The sequence below is a fragment of the Carcharodon carcharias genome, chromosome 6 (assembly GCF_017639515.1).
Source record: "Carcharodon carcharias isolate sCarCar2 chromosome 6, sCarCar2.pri, whole genome shotgun sequence".
NCBI lineage: Eukaryota > Metazoa > Chordata > Chondrichthyes > Lamniformes > Lamnidae > Carcharodon > Carcharodon carcharias.
Window position 1 is genome coordinate 41,516,930 of NC_054472.1, and position 18,309 is coordinate 41,535,238.

General features: G+C 42.7%; 1 protein-coding gene across 1 annotated transcript in view; it reads left to right on the forward strand.

The window, feature by feature from the left end:
* oxr1a (oxidation resistance 1a) overlaps positions 1 to 18,309 on the forward strand; it is a 338,586-nt gene that overhangs the window by 29,748 nt on the left and 290,529 nt on the right. The window lies entirely within an intron of this gene.

Here is an 18,309-nt window from a genome sequence, read left to right on the forward strand (position 1 = left end):
TGTGGTTGTAGGGACAAGCAAGCAGTGATAAGAGCAGATAATCAAAAGATGTCACAGACAAAGGAACAAAGAAGTGTTGAAGGTGGTGATATCTAAACGAATGTGCTAATTAAGAATGGATGGCAGGGCACTCAAGGTACAGCTCTAGTGAGGGTGGGGTGGAAAGAGTAGCAGGGCATACAAGATTTAAAAATAATAGAAATAGATGGGAAAAGAAAAATCTATATAAATTATTGGAAAAAACAGAAGGAAGGGGGAAGAAACGGAAAGGGGGTGGGGATGGAGGAGGGAGTTCGTTCGAAACAAGAGGGATGGAATTTCAGTTGAAATCCATGTGAGGTAAGTCAGAGATGGAGACAGTCACTGAGAAAGGAGATATGGCAGTGAAAGCGGGTTTTAGTAAACACCTTGTCAAACACCAGGAGAGAAATGGAAAGCAATGAAGGTGAACAAGGCAAAAGAGAGATACGGAAATCTTGTTTTTGTTTTTGATTTCCAGCATCCCCAGTTTTTTGTTTTTATCTGTGTTTAATTGACTGCCACTCCTCTTCGAGAAATGCCTACCTTGAAGAAGTTTTGTTCCTCTCTGCGACAAGATTTCCGTATCTCTCTTTTCCATTACTTTTAAATCTTGTATGGCCTGCTACTCTTTCCACCCCACCCCACTAGAGCTGTACCTTTTTATTTACTTGGGAAAAATCTTATTTTTTGTCTGCAGCACCTCTGCTTTCTTCAGAAGTAAATAATTGTCCATGGAGGGCATTTGTGAATGTGAAAAGGCTAGTTTTAGTAGACTCCTACATAAAAGACATGTTATTACAGGATATGTAGTCAAAACAATAACTTGTGGCATGTGTTTTTGGTTATTAATTCTTTGAGCAGTACAAAACCACCAGAGCCTGATTGTTTTTTGGGAGATCTCTTTATATTGACTAAGGGTAGGTTAGGTTAGTTGAGTTTATCTGCCAGCACAGTGAGTTGTTTCCTGATGACATTCATGGAATCAATACAGCACAGAAGGAGGTCGGTCAGGCCTTTGAGTCCATGCTGGTTCTGTACAGCAATCCAGTGAGTCTCATTTTTCCTGATCTATCCCTGTAGCCCTGCAAGTTTATTTCCATCAAGTTCCCTCCAATTTCCTTTTGAAATCATTCTTCCTCTCCGCTTCCATCACTCTTGTAGGCAATGAGTTCCAGGGCATTACCACTCATGCACATTCCCCCTGCATCTCTTGCCCAAAACCTTAAATGGGTGTCTCCCAATCCTTGTATCGTCAGTTAATGGGAACAGTTTTTTTTGTCTAAACCTATAATAATCTTGACCGTGCCTCTCAAATCACCTCTCAACCCTCTTTCTTCTAAGAACAACCCCAGCTTTTCTAACCTAACTTTGATGTTAAAATCCCTCAACCCTGAAACTTAAATCTCCTCTGCACTTTCTCAAAGACACTTGCATCCTTCCTAAAGTGTGGTGATCAGAATTACTCCAGTTGAGAACTAACAGAGCTTTATAAAAATTCAGCATACCATCCCTGTTTTTGTACTCAATACCTCCATTTATGAAGCCCGGGACCTCATTTGCTTTCATAAATGCTCTCTCAATAAGTTCTGCCACCTTCAAAGAAATATGCACATGAACTGCCAGGTCCCACTGCACACTTCAGGAACTGTACCATTAAGTCTGTAAAATGCCAAAATGCATCATCTCACACTTCTCTGCATTAAATTCCCTACATCCTATAGCATTTGGTTGGTATCATCCTCGCTGTTTGCCAGAACTGCAAGTTTGGTATCATCAGCAAATTTATTCTGCATTTACTATGTTTTGGGAGTCTATAATATTCACTTTCAGAACAGTGGCCCTAAGTATTTTTTAAAGGTGAGAAACTATTAAATGTAGGTTGTTGGGCTTGCCAAGGGAAACCATAAACCAAAATAACTAAATTTATCAAATCACCTCCAAATGAACAAGTTGGCAACAAGATTTCATTTTATGTATATAAAAACAAAAAACTGCGGATGCTGGAAATCCAAAACAAAAACAGAATTACCTGGAAAAACTCAGCAGGTCTGGTAGCATCAGCGGAGAAGTTGACGTTTCGAGTCCTCATGACCCTTCAACAGAATGACATATGCACATGAACAACAGAACATTTTATGTAATTTATTTTAACATGGATCAGAACTGTTAGAGTGTACAAGGTGTTTGTCATTTATTAACGAAGGTAACTTAGGATAGCAGTAGCATAGTATGACAACAGTAGTAGTTTTAGCCATGAATCAGGAAATAGCCTGTAAACCAAAGGTTGCTGGGATTCTTGACATATGTTAGTCTAGGCAAAGGACACGGCAAAAACTAGCCCGAAGCAGGCGTGAAACCAGTGATTGGAAACACTTTTTGCACCTATTGTGATCGGCTCACAATCTATGTGAACAAGAACACATACTCAGCCACAAAAGGAACAAGGACTAAATGTGTAAACGACAATGTAACAGCTTGGAGGGCAGAGTCCTGACTCAGATTTGATTGACTAAGACAGGCTCTCCCTGCGCTTGCTTGAATAGACAATTGAAAACTGGCTCCAAGGTATTTGTCAATTTCACTGCAACAGAGCCAACATAAATTAGCTGTTTATAGAGCTGTATTCCATCCGAAGTCTTGGATACGGTTAACATCGACAAGGCACACAACTACAAACCTTCTGTCACCCAGGTCACGTTAGTCCTGATGGTATAGTCTGGGTCAGATTCTCGTATCCTACAAAACTCATGGAGTACATTTTGATCAATTGAATAACTTTGCTAAGCTGGCAGTAGAGGTGGGAAATATTGCACACTGGGAGAGTGTGGTCAATGCTGGGAAGTAGGTGGAGGTAAGAGCAGCTGGCAAGTTTTTCTGTGGCAGGGATGACTATTGGCAAAAAAAGTCAATCTATTTATAGGAATATAAATATAATATTCTGTTTCAGAATCTTGTTTGTTCAGTGTCAGTGATCTGTGTAACATACCTCTGTTTTTCGTACATCAATACGTAAAGCAGCTAATGTACACATTCTTTTTTGTGCAGGAGAGATCATTTAATTTTCGGTGAATGCAATCTGGTAATATGAGGGAACTTTTGGCTTCTACAGTGAGGAAGGCTTCCCAGGAGTGGAAGAGGCTGTGGATTGCATTCCAATTGCATGAAAGAGCCAGTGGATGATACTGTGTTGCATATATTAACAAAAGGGGATTCCATTTTTGGCGCACAACTGGGTTGTGGGCAGTGTACTCCATATATGACAAAGCAAAGGTGACATGAGCAAAGACTTTTTCACAGTGGTTAAGGTCTCGAATGCACTGCCTGAGAGTGTTATCTGAGAAGAGACAACGTATAGGGTTGCAGGGAGAAGGCGAGGGAATGGCACTACGTAAGTTGCTCATTTGGAGAGTTGGTGCAGACACCAAATGGCCTCCTTCTGCACTGTAACAATTCTGAGATTCCGTAGCTTTCTAGAGTTCCTTTTCAACTGACCAGCCAATGATACCCAGTTCATAATCAGGTCCTGTGATACAAACCCTCAACTCTTTCACCTGCCTGAGCAATTTTCACCATCTTTAGGATTCCTTCTCTTTTGGCTTGCTTGTAAATCGCTCCCTCAAGAACCTCTGGAATTCTAATTTATTTCTTACTATCAAACCAAAAACTGAGCTTCTCATTGAAAGCTTTGATGGCTTCTCCTAACATGTATTTTGTGTTCCTCTTTCTATCTCTTTCCTCCTTCTTAGTGTCTGCATCAATGCGCTGATCCCTTCACCCTTCAACTCTCCTGTTTTCAGCTCTTCTTTGTGTCTGGCCACACAGTTTCCATATCTTAACATTTTTCCAGTTGGTACAGCTACTTGGTCACGGGTTGCCTAGTCACATGGACCAGTATTTCTTCTTATCCAAGAAAATTACAAATTGAATATTGCTGGAAAGAGGCTTTTTTGCCAATTCCAAATTACCCTGAAAAGGTGAACTATCTCAATCTGAACAACAGGTTAAGCAAACTGTTTCACACTGCTGCTATGCAGTGGTTACACAAGTGGTGTTTTTCATTAACAGAATGCTGCCATTGAGTTAAAAAGCCATTTTGCCAACCAGATAATTGAGCAACGTTTGTGTATGAATTTCAGTGCTGATGTGATGTCAGCTAGGTTGTATGTCCCAGCGATTGGCTCATTAAATCAAAAAGCATGTTCCTTCAGTTGTTCGTAATAGGCAGAGTACAGATCGTACTCAACCAACCCGCGCTTGCAAAACCCAAACCAAAAGATCTTCAGGAAGATGTGGATTTGCAGTTGGGCAGCACTTGCTGAACAATCTTGAGTAGACTGATAGCTACACTAATAACCAATTTAAGATAATCAGTCGCACTTGTAACATGGCTCATTTATGTTTGCTAGAAATGACATACATTCATATGGAAGGATGAGGGAAGTGAATGTACTATCACCAAGTTTGTGGATGACACAAAAATATGTGGGAAGGCAAGTGGTGAGGATGACAAAAGAGTTAACAGAGGGATATAGACAGGTTAAGTGAATGGGCAAAAACATAGCAGATGGAATATAATGTGGGAAAGTGTAAGGTTATGCAGTTTGGCAGGAAGAATAGAGGAGCTGAATATTATTTAAATGGAGAAAGACTGGAGAAAGCTGCAACACAGAGGGATTTGAGGGCCCTCATGCATGAATCCCAAAAAGCTAGCAAAGAAGTTCAAGTAATAGGGAAGGCCTTTATTTCAAAGGGAATGGAGTATAAAAATAGAAAAGTCTTGCTAAATCTATACAAGACCCTAGTTACACCACACCTAGAATACTGTGAACAGTTTTGGTCCCCTTATCTAAGGAAAGATATGCTGGCATTGGAGTCAGTCCAGAGAAGGTTCACTAGGTTGATCCCAGGGATGAAGGGATTTTCTTATGAGGAGAGGTTGAGTAGGTTGGGCCTGTACTCATTGGAGTTCAGAAGAATGAGAGGCGACCTTATTGAAACATATAAGATTCTTAGGGGCTTTTCAGGGTAGATGCTGAGAGGGTTGTTTCCCCTTTTGGGAGAATCTAGGACCAGGGGGCAGAATCTCAGAATAAGGAGTCGTCCATTTAAGACAGAGATGAGGAGGAATTTCTTCTCTGAGGGTAGTGAATATGTGGAATTCTTTACAGCAGAGGGCTATAGAGGCTGCGTTGTTAAGTATATTCAAGGCTGAGATAGACAAATCTTTAATTGAGGGTAAAAGGGAAAAGCCAGGAAAGTGGAGTTGAGGATTATCAGATTAGCCATGATCTCATTGAATGGTGGAGCAGACTCAACGGGCCAAACGGTCTACTTCTGCTCCAATGTCTTATGGTCTTTTGACCTATTCTCTGCAAACAAATATGTTCAAGCCTTGGGTAATTCAAAAAAAAAGGCACAAGAGCTTGGGGAGCCTATAGTTCCCCATTGCTTTCTCATGGCAGCGCTCGGCCAATCTAGAGTCAAACTGCCAACCAATCAGAGCGCACTTTACTCCTGAGTTTAAGACAAAAAAACTTTGGCAACATGTCCCTCTTCAACAGTATTCAAGGTCTATATTACCATGCAAAAATTTCAATTGATCCCTTCACAACTTATACAAACTCTTAAACATTCTTTTCCAATATTTTAAGAATAATTATAGAGTTATACATTTTTAAAAATCACAAAATTTTCTTATTGCTTCTGGGTTAAAGGTGCTGAGAGGAATTTTGCTGTCCTTGTACACTAAGCACAGAGGTAGGTTCACCAAGGTAGGTACACAAAGCACATGTAGGTACAGCAAGCAGTTATGAAGGCAAATGCTCTCTTGCTCTTCATTAAAGGTGGCTGGAGTATAAATGTAAGGAAGTATTGCTGCTTTTGTGAGACCACACCTGGAATACGGCATATAGTTTTGCTCTCTGTGCCTAAAGAAGGATATTCTCTTTCCTCAGAGGGGGTGCAACAAACTCACTGCCCTGATTGCGGGGAGAGATTGTGTTAACCTATGAGGAGCGATTGAGTAGAATAAGTATATATCCCCTGGAGTTTAGAATGATGTGAGGTAATCTCATTGAAACGTATAAGATTCTGCCATGGCTTGACAGAGCTGATTGGTGAGTAGTGGGTAAGTGTTTTTCTCTGGTTTAAGATAGATTGAGCTGAGGAAAAGTAAGGGTTCTGGTTTGTATTTTAAGTAAATAAATAATTCAACGTTTGTTTTCCTGTATTTAACTTGAAGTAAGGGGTTTTTTTTCAACTAGAGGCATGGCAGGACAGCTCAGTCCTGCGTTATGTACCACCTGCAACATGTGGGAAGTCCTAGATGCTCCTTGCACTTTGACCGACCACGTGTGTGGGAAGTGCTACCAGCTGCAGCTATTTGAGCTCTGGGTTTTGGAGCTTGAGCAGCAACTGGAAGCACTGAGGTGCATCCGCGAGGCTGAGAGTTTCGTGGAAAGCATGTTTTTAGATGTGGTTACTCCACAGCTTACAGAAATGCAGACAGAGAGAGAATGGGTGACCATCAGTCAGAAGAAAGGAGTCAGGCAGGTAGTCAGGAAATCCCCAGGGTGCATCTCGCTCGAGAATCGTTTCTCTGTGTTGGAAAATGGTGAGAATGATGGTTCCTCTGGGGAGTGTAGCCACGCTCATGGCACTGTGAGTGGCTCAGCTGCACAGGGAGGAAAAAGAGGGGAAGAGCAATAATGGTAGGAGGCTCGATAGTAAGGGGAACAGACAGGTGTTTCTGTGGCCGTGGACATGGCTCCAGGATGGTATGTTGCCTCCCTGGTGCCAGGGTCAAGGATCTCACTGAACGGCTGCAGGGCATTCTAAAGGGGGAGGGCAAGCAGACAGAGATCATGGTATATATTGGTACCAACAACATAGGTAGAAAGAGGGATGAGGTCCTGCAAGCAGAATTTAGGGAGCAAGGAACCAGGAAATCAAAGGTACTAATCTCTGGATTAGTTCCAGTGTCACGTGCTAGTGAGTTTAGAAATAGGATGTTAGTCCAGAAGAATGCGTGGCTGGAGAGATGGTGCAGGAGGGGCGCCTTTAGATTTCTGGGACATTGGGACCGTTTCTCGTTTCTTGGGACCTGTACAAGGCGGAGGGGTTGCACCTGAAGTGGAATGGGACCAACATCCTTACGGGGAGGTTTGCTAGTGCTTTTGAGGAGGGTTTAAGCTAACTTGGCAGGGGGGATGGGATCCTGAGAGGAGATTCAGCAAGGGGAGATGCAGAGCCAAAATTAGAAGAGAGAGCAAGTGAGTCTGGAAGGCATAGAAATTATACGCCAGTTAAGGCACAAGGGAGTTTGGCAAGGTTGGATGGTATTTATTTTAATGCAAGGAGTCTGACGAATAAGGCAGATGAGTTCAGGGTACAAATTAACACATGGAAGTATAATGTCATTGCTGTCACAGAGACATGGTTGAGAGAGGGGCAGGATTGGCAGCTCAATATTCCATGATATAGGGTCTTCAGGCGAGACAGGGAGGAAGGTAAAAGAGGAGGGAATATCGCAATATTGATCAAGGAATCAATTACAGCAGTAAGGAGGGATGACATCTTAGAAGGCTCCTCAAATGAAGCTATATGGGTAGAACTGAAAAACAAAATCACATTATCACATTGCTGGGAGTGTACTATAGGCCTCCAAACAGTCAGAGAGAAATAGAAGAACAGATATGTTGGCAAATTTTCAGAAAAGTGTAAAAATAATAGGATTGTGATAGTGGGGAATTTCAACTTCCCCAACATTAACTGGGTTGGTCATAGTGTTTAGAGGGAGCTGAATTCTTCAAATGCATCCAGGAGAGCATTTTAAGCCAGTATGTAGAAGGCCCTACAAGAGAGGAGGTGGTTCTGGACTTAATTTTAGGGAATGAAACCAGGCAGTGGTAGAGGTATCAGTGGGGGAGCATTTTGCAGATAGTGATCATAACTTTGTTAGATTCAAGGTTGTTATGGAAAAGGACAAGGATGGGTCAGAAATCAGAGTTCTAAATTGGGGGAAGGCTGATTTTAATAAGATCAGATATGATGTGGCCAGAGTGGACTGGGAGCAGCTACTTTTATGTAAATCTGCGTCAGAGCAGTGGGACTCATTCAAGAAGGAAATAGGGAGAGTGCAGGGCCAACATGTTCCAGTAAAGGCAAAGGGTGGGGCCAACAAATCCAGGGAATCCTAGATGTTGAGGGATATACGGGATTGGATAAAGAGAAAAAGGGAGGCTTATGGCAGATACCAAGGGCTCAGAACAGTGGAAGCCTGAGAGGAGTATAGAATGTGTATGGGGGAACTTAAAAAGGAAATTAGGAGAGCAAAAAGGGGGCATGCAAAAATATTGGCAGGTAAAATAAAGGAAAATCCAAAGTTATTTTACAACTACATTAAGAGTAAGAGGACAACTAGGAAAAGAGTAGGGCCCATTAAGGACCATCGTGGTAATTTGTGTATGCAGCTGGAAGACATAGAGACGGTTCTAAATGAATACTTTGTGTTAACATTCGCAAGTGAGAGGGACGACGTGGGTATGGAAATAAGGCAGAAGGACTGTGATATAATTAAAGAAATTAGCACAGAAAGGGAGGAGGCTCTAAGTGGTCTGGCAAGCTTAAAAGTAGATAAATCTCCAGGCCCGGATGAAATATATCCCAGGCTGTTGAGTGAGGCAAGAGAGGAGATAGCAGGGGCGCTGGCAATAATTTTCAATACCTCTCTGGCCACATGAGAGGTGCCAGAGGACTGGAGGACAGCCATTATTCAAGAAGGGATGAAGGGATAAACCAGGGAACTACAGGCCAGTCTCACCTCAGTGGTGGGGAAACTATTGGAAGCAATTCTGAGGGACAGAATTAATCTACACTTGAGAGGCAGGGATTAATCAAGGACAGTCAGCATGGTTTCGATAAGGGGAGGCCGTGTCTGAAAAATTTGAATTTTTCAAGAGATGACCGGGTGTGTAGATGAGGGCAATGCATTTGACGTAGTCTACTTGGACTTCAGCAAAGCTTTTGATAAGGTCCCGCATGGGAGACTGAATATGAGCCCATGGGATCCAAGGCAATTTGGCAAATTGGATTCAGAATTGGCTGAGTGGCAGGAAGCAGAGGATGATGGTCGAGGAGTGTTTTTGTGACTGGATGCCTGTGTCCAGTGGGGCTCCACAGGGTTGGGTTCCTTGCTGTTTGTGGTATATATATAAATGATTTAGACTTGAATGTAGGAGGGTTGATCAGTAAGTTCGCGGATGAAACGAAGATTGTTGGGGTGGTAAATAGTCAGGAGGATAGCCTTAGATTACAGGAGGATATAGTGGGCTGGTCAGTGAGCTTTCACATGAGCAGGGGAGAGACCTCATCCTGAGTGAGACATAGCCAGCGTGACTGTGGGTATTGGCAATTTAGTGCACAGTGGGAATTGGGTGCAGAGGGGAAGAGGTGCTCTTTGCATTTTTTCTTTGCTATCCAATTTCTTAAATCCTCAGAGAGTGGTCTTGCCCTGCTGCAGCAGTGGAGGGTACAAGGGAGAGAAATGACTTGTAAGTAGTGGGTAAGGTCGGGTAAGTATTTACTACTTTTATTGCTTATAATTTAAGGTCTATTTTGTGGTTTATAGTTTGTATATTCTGTAGTAATGAGGATCAGGAAAGAAGGGCCCTAGAGTAATTGATTTGAAAGGTTCAATTTAAAGGGATAAGTCATGGCAGGAGAGCTTCAAGCCATAGTGTGCTCCTCATGCTCCATGTGGGAAGCCGGGAACATTTCTAGTGCCCAGGACCAGCATGTGTGCTGGAAGTGTGTCCAGCTGCAGCTCCTGGAAGCTCAGGTTTCAGAGCTGGAACGGCGGCTGGGGTCACTGTGGAGCATCCGCGAGTCTGAGAGCATCGTGGATAGCACGTTTAGAGAGGTGGTCACGTGGCAGCTGAAGGGATTTGAGGAAGGAAGGGAATGGGTGACCACCAGACAGTCCAAGAGAAACGGGTGGGTAGTTCAGGAGTCCCCTGGGGTCCCGCTCACAGATCAGTATTCCATTTTGGAGGCTGATGAGGGCGCTGGTTCCTCCAGGGAGTGCAGACAGAGCCAAGCTTCTGGCACCACAAGCAGCCTGTCTGTACAGGAGGGGAGAAAGTGAAGAAGAGCAATAGGGGATTCTATAGTCAGGGGAACAGATAGGCGCTACAGTGGCCGTCAGTGTGACTCCAGGATGGTGTGTTGCCTACGGGATGTCACTGAACGGCTGCAGGGCATCCTGAACGGGGAGGGTGATAAGGCAGAGGTCATGGTACATGTTGGTACCAATAACATAGGTAGAAAGAAGGATGAAGTCTTACATCAAGAATTCAGGGAGTTAGGCAGTGGACTGAAAAGCAAGGACCTCTCTGGTTGTAATCTCTGGATTACTCCCAGTGCCACATGCCAGTGAGCACAGAAATAGGAGAATAGTGCAGATGAATACATGGCTTGAGTTAGTGATGGAGGGAGGATTTTAGATTCCTGGATCACTGGGACTCTTTCTGGGGAAGGTGGGGCATGTACAAGCTGGATGGTCTACATCTGAACCAGACTGGGACTAACATCCATGTGGGCGGGTTTGCTAGTGCTGTTAGGTGGAGTTCAAACTAATTCGGCAGGGGGAGGGGCACAGAATGTTAGCAGAATAGGGACGCATCATAATACAGTAAAACAATCAAGTTAGAGGGAGTACAGCTGTGTTAAGTTTCAAGAGAGTGAGGCAAGGTTGGATGGCTTCTACTTCAGTGCCAGGAGTATTACAGGTAAAACGGATGAGTTAAGGGTGAGGATTGACATGTGGAATTGTGATATAGTAGTCATCACAGAGACATGGTTGAGGGAGGGGCAGGATTGGCAGCTCAACATTCCGGGGTATAGAACCTTCAGGCGAGACGGGGATGGGATAAAAGAAGAGGAGGCATTGCATTATTAATGAGTCAGTTACTGCAGTAAGGAGAGATGATATCTTGGAGGGGGCGTTGAATGCAGCTTTGTGGGTAGAGCTTGGGAATAAAAAACCACATTGTTAGGTGTTTATTATAGACCCCCAGATAGTCAGCGGGAAATTGAGCAAATATGTGCACAATTTGCAGAGGTGTGTAAAAACAATAACAATAGGGTTATATTAGGTGATTTTAGCTTTCCCAACATTAATTGGGATAGACATAGTGTCTATCATAGGCTTGGATGGAGTGGATTTCTTGAACAAAAACAGAATTACCTGGAAAAACTCAGCAGGTCTGGCAGCATCGGCGGAGAGGAAAAGAGTTGACGTTTCGAGTCCTCATGACCCTTCGACATTGAAATGTGTACAGGAGAACTTTTTAGATCAATATGTAGAGGGTCCAAGAAGGGACGGCACAGTGCTGGACCTAACTCTAGGAAAGAAGCCGGACAGGTGGCTGAGGTGGTCGTGGGGGAGCATTTTAGTGATGATAACCACAAATTGGTACAATTTAAGCTTGTTAGGGACAAAGAAATGGTCCCTTATTATTCATCATTTATATAAATGATATAGGTGACTATGTGGGGGTTAGGATTAGTATGTTTGCAGATGATACAAAGATTGGCTGGGCGGTTAACAGTGAGGCTGAATGCCTTGGGATATAGGAAGATATAGACGGGATGGTCAAATGGGCAGATAAGTGGCAGATGAATTTAACCCTGAAAAGTGTGATGTGATACACTTAGGAAGGAGTAATTTGACAAGGATGTATTCAATGAACAGCATGACACTAGGATGTTCTGAGGACACACATGTTGGCGTGTGTGTCCATAGATCTCTGAAGGCGGACGGGCATGTTAGTGGGGTGGTGAAAAAAGCATATGGGACACTTACCTTTATCAATCAAGGCATAGATTGCAAAAGTCGGGAAGTCATGTTGGAGTTGTATAGAACCTTGCTGAGGCCACAGCTGGAGTACTGTGTACAGTTCTGGTCACCACATTATAGGAAGGATGTGATTGCACTGGATGGGGTGCAGAGGAGATTCACCAGGATGTTGCCTGGGATGAAACATTTCAGATATAAAGCGAGATTGGATGGACTTGGGTTGTTTTGATTGGAGCAGAGAAGACTGAGGGGCGACCTGATTGAGGTGTACAAGATTATAAGGGGCATGGACAGGGTGGATAGGGAGCAGCTGTTCCCCTTAGTTGAAGGGTCAGTCACGAGGGGACACAAGTTCAAGGTGAGGGGCAGGAGTTTTCGGGGTGATGTGAGGAAAAAGTACCAAAGATCAGAGGGACCTTGATGTGCATGTCCACCGGTCCCTTAGAGTAGTGGGACAGCTAGATAAGGTGGCTAAGAAGGCATATGGGATACTTGCCTTTATTAGCCGCGGCATAGATTATAAGAGCAGGGAGGTTATGCTGGAACTGTATAAAACACTCGTTTGGCCACAGCTGGAGTATTGCATGCAGTTTTGGAATCCGCATTGTGGGAAGGATGTGATTGCACTAGAGAGAGTGCAGAGGAGATTTACCAGGATGTTGCCTGGGCTGGAGAGTTTTACTTATGAGGAGAGGTTGGATAGATTGGGATTATTTTCCCTGGAGCAGAGGAGATTGAGGGGTGGGGGGACATGATTGAGGTGTATAAAATTATGAGGGGCATAGATAGGGTAGACAGGAAGGAACTTTTCCCGTGGGTGGAGGGATCAGTAACCAGGGGGCATAGATTTAAGGTTAGGGGCAGGAGGTTTAGAGGGGATGTGAGGAAGAATGTTTTCACCCATAGGGTGTTGGGAATCTGGAACTCAGTGCCTGGAAGGGTGGTAGAGGCAGAAACCCTCATAACATTTAAGTAATATTTGGATGTGCACTTGCAATGTCATGGCATACAAGGAAAATGGGATTAGAATAGTTCGGTACTTGTTTGACCGGCGTAGACTTGGTGGGCCCAAGAAAGAAGGACTCAGCCATTTAAGACTGAGATGACAAGGAATGTCTTCCCTCCTGCTGTTGTGAATGCTCGGTAGTTGAGTCTCTTCATGTTTGGATACCAAGGGAATCGAGGAATATGCGGATAGTACGTGAAGGTAAAAGTCATGGTCTTATTGAATAACAAAGCACGCTCAAGAGGTGATATGTGCTACTATTTTTTACGTTCTCGTGTAATAATGTTATGTATTTTTGCTTTTATACATTCGTGGGATACGAGTATCAGCAGCAAGGTCATCATTCCAGTTATTCCTGAGAGGATGATGATGAGCTGCCGTCTTTATCCACTGCAGTTCATGTGGTGTAGGTACACCTTGCAGTGCTGTTAGGCAATTCCCGATTTTTGACCCAGTGACATTAAAGGAATGGTGATATAGTTGCAAGTCTGAATGGTGAATTTCTTATCAGTTTAATGAGCATTTAACTGTTGACAGCCAGATGTAGTTATGTAAATGTTTGGCCATTTTGAGACTCACTTGAGTCTTTATAAACTTCTTAGCATCCATCAACATTTGAAATCGTCTTGACAGAAAATCCAGAACGATCACTGAACCCAGCCTGAAACAGTTCAAGTGGAACCATTTATGATTAACTCTGTTTTGGGACTCTTAAACCATTTACCTACCCTCCCTCTTTGTCACTTATTTTTGAATGTGTATGTGTGTGTCAACCTCTTGAGTGCATGGGTGTGTGAGAGTGTTGGCGTGTTATTTTACATATCAGGTGTTAGGTACAATAAATACTGTTTTATTAAAATAACTCAAAACCCCATTCAATAAACAGTCATTTTTTGATTATGGACAGGGTTTGGATAACAAAAATCTAGCAATCTCTGCTATAAAATTGACAACTGCTTAGTATGCCTATGTATGACATCAATTGCCATTTGTGAGAGAGAGTACCAAACTTCAACCACCTTTTCCTTGAAGTGTTTCCTAACTTCACTCCCAAAAGGCCTGGCTCTAATTTCTTGACCATATTCCTTAATCCTAGACTCCCCAACTAGCAGAAATGGCTTCTCCCAATCCAACCTAGTTGTTTCTCTTAATACCTAGAAGACTTTGACCAAATGACCCCTTAACGCTCTTCGTAATTTAACCCTTAGAGTCCAGGTTTCATTTTAGTAAATCTACGCTGCACTCTCTCCAGAGCCAACATATCCTTCCTAAGGTGTGGTAAGTAGAACTGCTCAGTCCTCCGAGTGTGGTCTAACCAAGGCTTTTTTGTGACTTCTTCCCCCCTGTATCCTATTTCTTTAGATACAAAGGCCAGCATTTCAATGGATCTTAGGTAATCTTCTATAGCTGTTCATGAAATTCATTACATTTTAATGATCTACATACCTTTCCCCAAGTCTCTTCAGACCTCCACTGGTTCTGGCTCCTCAAAATTTTAGAAAGTACCCTTTTAAGTCCACAACGGGGTGACCTCACATTTGCTGACATTGAATTCAATTTCCACAGTTTTGTCAATTCACTTAACCTATTAACCTATTTGTTGTACTTCTATCAACACTGTTTACAATGACGCCTACTTTCATGTGATCAACAAATTTGGTTATCTGGCTTTTTATTCCATTATCCAAATCATTAATGAATACCATGTATAGTTGAGGACCCCACAAGAGACCCTGGCTATTATCCCTACTCTCTGCTTTCTTCCATTCAGCCATTTTCCTAACCAGGTCAATAATTTGCCTTTAATTCCATGAGCTTCTAGAAGTCCATATAGAGGACATACATCGGCATTGTCCTGTCCACTGCTTCAATTACCTTTTCAAAAATTCCTTTCAGATTTGTCAACTGTGACCTACTCTTTACAAGTCTATGCTGCTGTCTCTGATCAGCTGAAAGTTTTCAAGGTGTTAGGTCATCCTATCTTTTACTATAGATTCTTGCAATTCCAGACAACATATGTTAGGCTGGTCTTTAATTTTCTGGTTTCCATCCACCACCTTTCTTAAAAAGCAGAGTGATATGCACCATTTTACATCAGAGTATCTATTCAACTGCTGATTTGCTCCTTCCCTTCACTATTGGCCTTATCCCCAGGAGAACCATCTAACATTTACCAGCCACCCCACATAGCCTACCCAATACAGGATCTTTGCTGCTTTATTAATAATAAGGCGCAGATTTGAATGTAGATTGTAGGTAAGGTTGTCAGAATTAATTGGCGAGGAAAAGCAGCTCGGTGGTTTTGCAGAAAAAAATTAATCCCACTATACTTTGATTTAGAAACCCCTCATTTAGTTAACTCTGTTACTTTCCTTCCTCCTCCTTGTCCAATGCACCTTCCCTAGCCCTCAATCCTGTATACGTTCTGTATCTCTTTGTGCATCTCTTTCTTGTTTATTAGTTTCTGCAGTTTCTACTAGTTGCAAAAAAGTATTGGTGAACCAGTGGACACTGCATAATCTTAATGTCACCCTGGCATGTACAGGGCAGCCAACTGTGCTTGCACTGTCACAGATAATCTTTTGTCATCAACAGAGATTTGACTCCAATCTGCTTTAGTTACATCTAAAGAGATTAGATCACCCCTTAATCTTTTTAAGGAAATATAAGCCTAGCCTAAGCAATTAAACCTCAAAATTTAATCCTTTAAGCCCAGGTATTATTCGGGTGTCTCTGCAATTTACCTCCTCAAAAAAGTCGTCTAGGTTTGCCAGATATGACTTACCTGTTATGGAGGTGAGGCATAAGGCCATAAAATGTGGGTGCAGAAGTAGGCCATTCAGCCCATCAAGTCTGCTCCACCATTCAATGAGATCATGGCTAATCTGATGATCCTCAGCTCCACTTTCCTGCCTTTTCCCCATAATGCATGATTCCCTTACTGATTAAAAATCTGTTTATCTCAGACTTGAATACTTAATGACCCAACCTCCACAGCCCTCTGCAATAAAAAATTCCACAGATTCACTACCCTCTGAGAGAAGAAATTCCTCCTCATCTCTGTCTTAAATGTGCGACCTCTTTCTCTGAGATTATACCCTTTGATCCTATACTCTCCCAAAAGGGGAAACAACCTCTCAGCATCTACCCTGTCAAGCCCTTAAGAATCTTACATTTTCAACAGGTTGCCTCTCATTCTTCTTAATTCCAATGAGTACAGGCCCAACCTACTCAACCTCTCCTCATAAGAAAATCGCTCCATACCGGGATCAACCTGGTGAACCTTCTCTGGACTGCCTCCAATGCCAGTACATCTTTACTTAGATAAGGGAACCAAAATTGTTCACAGTATTCTAGGTGTGGTCTAACTAGTATAGTTTTAGCAAGACTTCCCTATTTTTATACTCCATTCTCTTTGAAATAAAGGCCAACATTCCATTTGCCTTCCCTATTACCTGCTGAACTTGTATGCTAGCTTTTTGTAATTCATGCGTGAGGAACCTCAAATCCCTCTGTGCTGCAGCTTTCTTCAGTCTCTCTCCATTTAAATAATATTCAGCTGCCCTATTCCTGCCAAAGTGCCTAACCTCACATTTTCCAACATTATATTCCATTTGCCAAGTTTTTGACCGCTCACTTAAGCTTTCTATATCCCTCTGTGGACTCTGTGTCATCCTCACCACTTGCCTTCCCACCTATTTTTGTGTCATCCGCAAACTTGGTGATAGTGCATTCATTTCCCTCATCCATGTCATTAATACATATTGTAAATAATTATGGCCCCAACATTGATCCCTATGGCACTCCACTAGTTACAGATGCCATTTGCCATTGTCATCACAATATTGTTGTATCTGACATACTTTCCATGATATTGTACATTGTTGAACTACTTCTTTGTTTGCAAAACACAAATGTAAATCACCTCTCAAAAGTGGGGTAGGTTATCAGCTTGGATAGTTTGTTTAATTCATCTAGTTGTGGGAATTTTACTTTTCCTTATGAATAACTGACTTATATGATGATTAAGAAAAGTAGGGCCATTTTCAAAATCAAAACTGCACCTCAGTACAGGATATGGTATCCACTTAGAAAGGAGAAATGGGCTAGAAATTAAAAATATCTAAAATGCCGGAATGTAGAAGAGTGCATGCTGAGTGCAGGCAGGCTGAAGTTTAGTGATGTAAGGGTTAAACACTGGAATGCATGCCTCCTATCGGAAAAGCAGCTTGAAGATGGAAAATGGATTCAAATGATTTTAATGTTTGTAATGAAGGTAAACCCCTTCTGATGCATGAAACCATCTTCAGCATTGATCGAGCTCTTGCATACATTTCTTTGTTTATGGTTAAAGATCTGAACTGTGATCCATTGAATAAGAGAAGGGGAATGTCATTTTATGATTGTTAGGGAATTAGAGACGCTGCTTATGAGTCATAGAGTCATAAAGGTCTACAGCACAGAAAAAGGCCCTTTGGTCCATCGAGCCTGTGCCAGTCAAACTATTCTTACCCCATTTACCAGCACTAGGCCCATAGCCTTGTATGCCATGACATTGCAAGTGCACATCCAAATGCTTCTTGAATATTATGAAGGTATCTGCCTCTACCACCCTTCCAGGCAGAGAGTTCCAGATTCCCACCACCCTCTGGATGAAAACATTCTTCCTCACATACGCTCTAAACCTCCTGACCCTTACCTTAAATCTATTCCCCCTGGTTATTGATCCCTCCACCAAGAGGAAAAGTTCCTTCCTGTCTACCCTATCTATGCCGCTCATAATTTTTTACACCTCAATCATGTCCCCCCCTCAATCTCCTCTGCTCCAGGGAAATTAACTCCAATCTATCCAATCTCTCCTCATAACTAAAACTCTCCAGCCCAGGCAACATCCTGGTAAATCTCCTCTGTACTCTCTCTAGTGCAATCACATCCTTCCTAAAATGCGGAATCCAAAACTGCACGCACTATTCTAGCTGTGGCCTTACCAGCATTTTATATAGTTCCAGCATAACCTCCCTGCTCTTATATCCTATGCCTTGGCTAATAAAGGCAAGTATCCCACATGCCTTCTTAACCACCTTATCAACCTGTCCCCGGTACCTTAAGGGACCGGTGGGCATGCACACCAAGGTCACCCTGATCCTCGGTACTTCCCAGGGTCCTACCATTCATCGTGTATTCCCATGCCTTGTTTGTCCTGCCCAAGTGCATCACCTCACAGTTACTCAGATTAAATTCCATTTGCCATTGATCAGCCCATCTGACCAGGTGGTCTATATCCTCCTGTAATCTAAGGCTATCCTCCTCACTATTTACCACCCCACCAATTTTCGTGTTATCCGCGAATTTCGTGATCAATCCTCCTACATTCAAGTGTGAGCTACGTGACAAATGAGCTTGTCCCTCAGTTGAGCTGGATTCA